Source organism: Ciona robusta, chromosome 2, assembly GCF_009617815.1.
Source record: "Ciona robusta chromosome 2, ASM961781v2".
NCBI lineage: Eukaryota > Metazoa > Chordata > Ascidiacea > Phlebobranchia > Cionidae > Ciona > Ciona robusta.
Window position 1 is genome coordinate 4943594 of NC_143236.1, and position 7705 is coordinate 4951298.

General features: G+C 35.6%; 1 long non-coding RNA gene across 1 annotated transcript; it reads right to left on the minus strand.

Annotated features, from left to right (window-relative positions):
* Window positions 1-1428: 1428 nt before the first annotated feature.
* Window positions 1429-4352, minus strand: LOC149740427 (uncharacterized). Its single transcript, XR_016384383.1, has 4 exons — window positions 3454-4352; window positions 3338-3395; window positions 3249-3285; window positions 1429-2885 (listed from the first exon to the last, which is right to left on the minus strand). It is a non-coding gene; the product is annotated as an uncharacterized LOC149740427 (long non-coding RNA).
* Between the last annotated feature and the right edge of the window lie 3353 nt (window positions 4353-7705).

Genomic DNA, 7705 nt, shown 5'->3' on the forward strand with positions numbered 1-7705 from the left:
TATCCCGGCCATTCATTTTGTTTTGCAAGCTTCGTTATCTCATCATCCAAACAATTTAGTTCCAGAGGGTTTTCCGTTGGTTCAATAAAATTAATACAACAACCAACCAGTTTACCAGTGTCTGCTAAAAACACTCCTACGGCGGCGTTGTGGTGTAAATTTCGTTCCGCCCTCAGTTGGTTAAAAACAACCGATTCGGAAAGTGATGCATTCAATGCAAGTGTCCACGGATCACGTGGTGAATAACTGTCTTTGACGAGTTCCCTTACTTCTTTTAAGTTCTCCAACGAAATTCTTTTAATCTGAAACCGATCCATTATAAACTCAATACGCAGACTAAAACTTTACTTTCGTGGTTTAAGTATTAGACCTAAATTACTTGCTAATTATATGATAAGAGTTAGAATTAAGCATAAAGGTCTCTGGTAAAATTATGTTTCCAATAAGTAAGGCCCAGCGCATACCATTAACGTTGAAATACCAAAATCAAAACCATGCTGTGGTGCTCGTTCCGCCTAACGGTTTTTAGTTTTCTTGTCTGGGTTTGTGGGTTCAAAGCAGTTATATCGACCGGGGTTGTTCTGCTTCGTCACGACGTGTAAGTCTGCTGACAAATTGGGTGGAACGCCACGCTTATTCTCGTAGGGTCCAATTTCAATTGTTTAAACTGCGACATATCAAAAAGGCGTTAACGGCACTTTCTATGCAAAAACATAATATTTTGACGATAAAACCGTTAGCTTGTAAGTTAAGTGGAGCGGAGTGTAGATAATATATTGCGTCATTTTAATCCTATCGTAGGTCTATTGGAAACAGGAGACAAGAAATCTTTATAGGTTCAATGATTTTACATTTTTTTGTCTTCTTTTCGTAAATTAAGCGGACGTTTAGGTATTTTTTATCATTTTAACTCACAAATATTACAATGATTAAAATCAATACTTTCGAGACCTTTTCATGCGGAAGGTAATCGAACACTAAACTTGTTCTATACCTCTAAATACATAAAACCAAAATTGTATAACGATTTCTTAACGCCCGGTGCTTTGGCGGTATTCCAAAACATAGACACAACATAGCACTATAGTAACTTTTTTAAAACTTATTGGTAAGATTTGATAAAATCGTATATATTACAGAAGAGTTAATTGTAGTTTTTACCAGTTAAACGAATAAAGATTATCCCAAAACAGATCATTTTGACATTTTTGGTGAACCTTTAATTGGATCTATACTCCGACTCGGTCACAAATGGCCAACAAGAGCTGTAAAACGGTATAACCCACAACCTTGTTGAGCATGTAAGTGGTCACTTGGATTATTTTTCGTCGAACAGTCCATTTTACTTGGTAATAATACTTTTATATTAATACTTTCTACCTACTGCTACACGGTCACAATTAGCGACCAAAACTTATTTTGGGGATTCTTCTCGTTTGTCCCAGTTGACAGCAAACTGAATTAAAATTATTTTTTAACAAAATTGATTCAACCAGAGCAACAAAACTCACAAATCAGCAACTGCGGTTTTTGTTATTTTATTGCTTTCGAATTTAACGAGAATTACAATTATTACAGCAGTGAAACAGCAATTGCTAAAGGTCTCAAGAATTTAATTGCTTTCTGAAAAATCAAAACATTATTAAAATACCTTCATAAGTTATGTGGCTGGCGTTGGTGGAAAGCCACTACGGCACGACAAGCCCCCAGCCAATGGTAGTGGGTTTCTACTTAGGTGAGAAACCCTTGCGGGATGTTACTGTCCACGCAGGTTAAAGAAACCCCAATAGACAAAAATAATACAACGAATGCACATACACATGTGCACGACAGCAACGACAAAAAGAAAAAAATAATACAACGCGGTGCAAATACAAAAAGTGCAAAAAAGCATGCAGTACACACAACAGCTCATCCATATCCAAAAACAGGACGATTACAAAAAGTTAATTAACGCGGACATCATCATTGAAATATGTTCAAAGAAAATATGGTTCAAATCCTGAAGGATAATCAGCTGCAGTGTACAAATTATTATATGTCCGATTACAAGGAGTCAAGGCCAATAACGGCTCCACAAGTCCGAATAACCTGACAAGTCGCCATGTTGGTACCGCGATACTCTCGTCGTATCTTCACGCAGTATAATATCGTTCGGATGTTAAGCACCGCTTCGACCGTTATGAAACTGCGTCAGGTTGTTACGAACCGCACTAATAGTGATCTAAATATCCGAGCGTAGCATCACTGTATAAAGTGACCTAAAACTAGCGTAGCATCACTGGCGGCGACGTCTTCGCAGCAACCCAACGGTAACGTAACTCAGTCTAGAACCGTGACGTAACCGCACCGAACGCTGGACATTAAAGACCCATCGACGTACAGCGTAATTGTAACGTGGCCAGCGTCACAATTAGGCTTTTTTGAAATAATAGCAATATGTTATCGGGGACAATTAATTAATAAAAAATGATGGACATCAAATTTAAAAGTTTAACTGCGTATATATTATATTGCGCGTAGATATTACTCAAGTATTTGTGTACCAACATCCCGTTTTATCAAGTGATTAGGACAATGCAAAATCGCTAAAAGATTCGACCATTGCGGAAGAAACACACAATGACGTGTACAACAACAAAATCCGATCCAGCAAGATGTTTGCCATAGTTTCATTGCATATATTTCATTGACATGCAAAATGCACTAAAGTAGTGACTGACAAAAAGGCTGGCCACATTAGGTCCAGCAAAAATGAGGCACAAACACTAATCCGGCAACACTGTAAGAGTGCTCCAGCAACCACACCCAACAACACACAACTCCTAAGTCTAAGCAAAGCCTCAAACCGGCATCCTATAGTCGCCTTCGTCTTTGCTCTTCGTCTGCAAAACAACAACGTAAATTAGGTTGGGGCAAGATGGTCTAGGTCTTAAATCATCCCATTTGGTAGTAAACAAAGAAAATTTACAGAATTATATAAATCTACCCCTGCGACTATAAAAACGGTGTTGCTAACTGTTAAAACACGAATAGGAAAAAGGATATATGGGAATTCCCTATATGTAGATATCTATCTTGCCCTATATAGTCGTATTATTACAAACGACATCTCTTATCGTCACCGGTTCATTTCATGCAGTGATGCACAGTTTGTTTTAAATTTCTAGCAAATATTAATCACTTTGAAAACTTAACTTTGCAAAATAATACCTTTTTTAGTAATAGAAAAATAGTATACACTTTACCTTGCCTTTTTCATTGGCGGCATATTGCCTGTCGTTTCTGTAACAATAAATAGTTAAATGTCCGTTTATAATATGACGTCACAGTTTACCTTTTTCCGCGATTCGTGTTCAGTTCCCTTTATCCTCTGTGACGTCATATACCATATTCTAAAATATCGAAAAAATGTTGTTTCAAATAATAAAGATTGTAACGAAACCAAACAACGAAGTGGGTTCTTCTGTTGCGTCATCACCACTTCGTGACGTCACAACTCTCATTTCATCTAAAAAAGAACTGGTGTACGTAATAATGCCTATTGTGAATTATACTTTACCAATTGTTTAATCCTCATGCTTCATTTCTAGCCAACAACACGAATTTATTTTAGATTAAAATTAATACGACAGTATATAAGTAATGTGCCTTGCGACAACGCAGAGCGCGCATGGGGCCCCATGAAATAATGTCGCGAAAAGCAAGCGTATAGAAAAAAACGCAATGTGACGTCACAAACGTGTGCTCTCGGGCGTGTACCGGATCATGACGTAATAATCGCGAGCGATGGCGAAGCGGTTATGACGCGATGTCATACATACGTAATGTGACGTAACGCAGCGATTGTGATGTCACGTCGCGAGTGACGTGTTTTGAGACAAAATTAAGAACCGTAGCGAAATTCCTGAAATAAAACGTTAAATAAGAATACCAATCGCAAGGCACAATACTATACAATTATTATGATAAGTTTACCTATGCCTATATGTTAGAAACTTATAAATAGTGTTAGTGTAAGAACATTAAAGTATTAGATTATATATTAAAGTAACAGTAAAATAACTAAATAAAACTTGGTTCACAATTAAGTAACACTAAACAGTGGCATAGTACTTAACTTCAACTCTTGTAGAAGAAACATATAATCCTGCAGTGAGTTCATCCAAAAACAGTGTAGCTTCGTCGCTGCTTCTTTCAAACTGCCTTGTAAAGTTGCAACGTGTTGTAAGGACGACGTTTTACATGCCCGGGGAATCAACGAAAAGCGCCAGACGTCGGCCAATCAAAATAATTTTCGTGGTGAATTTGAATTCCCCAGTTTTCTCGATGGGCCTGTATGTGCTTCAGCACTGTATATTTGAGCACGTAGGAGGAAGCATAGATCTTTTTTCGTTGAACAGTTGTTCCTGTTTTTTCTTTTCACATGTCTGAATTCCCAATTCTGGCATTAGAATTTTAATTTCTTGATTGAAATCAAATCATAGTATATATTCATAAATGTTCGAACAAACTTTCAGAGCTTCAAAAAGTTTAAGAACTCCTGGTGTAGCAGTAGGTAGAATGCATTCATAAAGGTATTACCAACTAAAAATAAACTGTTCGACGAAAAAGGATCTAGATGACCACTTACGTGCTCAACAAGGTTGCGTGTTACGCCCACAGAAATAAAAAAGAATAGAAGGCGCATCTCCAATGTCGGCAAAGGAGAGAGCACGATACACTGTCTCTCTTTCGCGGGTCGTTCCCGTTTACTATTGTAGTCAATGGAGTCGATGACGTTTTGTGTAGTTTTTCTTCGTTTTTTGACTTAATTTAAAGTTATTGTGTAAAAAAAACTATTTTCTAATGTATATATATTTCTAAAAAACCGTTTGGTTGAAATTTTTAATTAATTTTTTTAAATAATTAAATTTCCTAAACAAGTGGTAAACTTTAAGCGTTAACGTACCAAATAACTAAACTAGCCTAACAAACTTGAATAGTTGGTGTAGTTTTTAAAATAAACAGCTAAAACCTTCCAAAAACATTATGCGCCTATCTTTTACAATGGAGACGAAGGGAAATGGGGACGGAGTTGGCGGTCACGTGAATAGAAAAAAGAATATATCACGGTTTTGGAAAGTTGCGCGTTCTACTCTTTTTTTATTTCTGTGGTTACGCCGTGCAAAAGGACCGAATCACAATATAGGAAGAATGTGCATTCAAAGGTACAACACACCAAAAATGTAAAAATGCCCGTTTTAGAGGTAATTTTTATTCGTTCAATTATTAAAAACTACAAACCAACCAGTACTTACTTGGGATTTGTATTGTTCGCATCGTAATATTAAACACAATGTATACGATTACATACTGTAATGTATGAAGCACTGATGTGTGAAACATGGGTCTACACACGGTAGACCTCCATATCTCTCCCATATTTACAAATATTCGGAGGGGGAGGGGAGTTTGCAACAGTAAGCATGAGCGTCAGCAGTGAGGAGTTGACATAAAATTTTCCATTTTTTAAACTGACCCCCAAGTTTAAAAAAAGAAAAAAAATATTTGCGTTCTAGTTTTAGGAATTTATAAGACTATACGTAAAACATATCTATATAAAGTACTTTTCGTTTTATTTTGCAATTAACTCTATTGTAATATACATATATATGCTTTTAGCAAATCTTACAAATATATTTTTAACAAAAAGTTACTATTATGCTGATGCGTGTCTATGTTTTAAAATACCGCAAAGGCACTGGGCGAAATCGTTATACAACTTTGGTTTTATGTATTTAGAGGTATAGTAGGGTGGGGGAAGATGGGACACTTTGTCAGACGAGACTCTTTTTTAATTTTCTTTTTACGGACCCCCATTTAATGATAATCAGGAAAATAAGGTTACAGAATTATTCGACAGTATTATCACGACTTTATAAAACGCCCGTATATATATATATATTTCAATTTAGGGTCCCATCTTTCCCCACATTGTAGTTTTGTATGTTTTCATTGCCAAACTTTGAAAGATTTGCTTTTAATTTAGTAATTTATACCTAAGGGGGTTTTCAACTATAAGATATTAAATATAATAAAAAGATAATATTTTGAAAATATATTCGAAATTTGGTCATTTGCACTTGGTGTTAATTTATAAGAAGTGGCTTGTGCCAAAAACAGAGTAGTAATACCCAATTTGTAGCAAAAATAAAAACTTTATCAATAGTTACAGTTATTTTTCTGTTAATACAAGTTCATATACATCTGTAGGATACAATATTTATCCATTGATGTTCGAACATTACGCATTGTCGTTCTTACAATACCAATTGTTATGCAACAATATAATGTATAGGTAACATGTTAAAAACTATAGCAGCAGGGCAAGAAAAAGAATGTTTAGACTTAATTTTCAAAGCGTACAGTATTATTTCGTGTTATTTACGCCTATTCCTATTTATAAATACACTTAATAATCAAAATTAACAATGATTTCAAACTGTCCCATCTTATCCTGTGTGTTTTCGAATTTGTAAAATTTCCCTTGTTGTGCGGATAGTTAAATAACTCCTCGGTGTTTTATTATATTTTATTAAATTGGTGTCAATTAATAAAGGAATGATAGTACCAATTCGTGGTATTAACCAAAACCGTCATCTATTTTGATTTTGGAAATATTTGGCAATATGTGCTTAAGTGTCCTATCTTTCCCCATTGTACTATAGATCAAGTTTAGTAGTGTTCCATTACCTTCCGCATGAAAAGGTCTCAAAAGTATTGATTGCACTTGATCCAACGTCTCCGTTATGGTTAACTTACAGGCTGACAATTTTGTCTTGTTTAAAACCGGAATCATACTATTGCTATACAGTTCGTCAAATGTTATGTAGTCGCATAGAGAGTGCCGTTAACGCCTTTTTGATATGTCGCAGTTTAAACAATTGAAATTGAACCCTACGGGAATAAACGTAGCGTTCCACCCAATTTGTCAGCAGACTCACACGCCGTGACAAATCGAAGCAGAACAACCCCCGGTCGATATAACTTCTTTGAACCCACAAACCCAGGCAAGATAACTGAAAACCGTTAGGCGGAACGAGCACCACAGCTTGTTTTTGATTTTGGTATTTCCACGTAAATGCTATACGCTTAACCTTACTCATTGGAAACATAATTTTACCAGAGACCTTTATGCTTAATTATAACTCTTCACATATAATTAGCAAGTAATTCAGGTCTACATGAAACCACGAAAGTAAAGTTTTATTTTTATGAATAGAGTTCTAGATTGTGCTAAAGTAGAGTTATGGTATTTTATTTGTAAATGTTATTAGTTGTTGTCTGTGCTGCGTTTCAATGAAAAAGCAATTTGATCATATTACCCTGCTGTTATATAATGTCGATTAAAAGCACGTAACTTGGTAACTATAAGGAAATTCATTTCAGTTTTTGGATTTTGCCTATACATAGACGAATATTATGGGGTTTACATGGATGTCTAAACGACAAAACTTCTTCGGGTATGGGATTAAGCGAAATAAATTTCCGTATAGTTAAGTAATTTTAATCGACGTTATACCAGCATGGTAATATAATCAATTTGCTTTTTTATTGTAACGGTTTAAAGCCTTGGTAATAATACTGAGGGGTAAGATGGACCTTTATATGGTACGGTGGGGTAAGATGGGACATGTGTGGGCACAATGTATAGTACAATGGG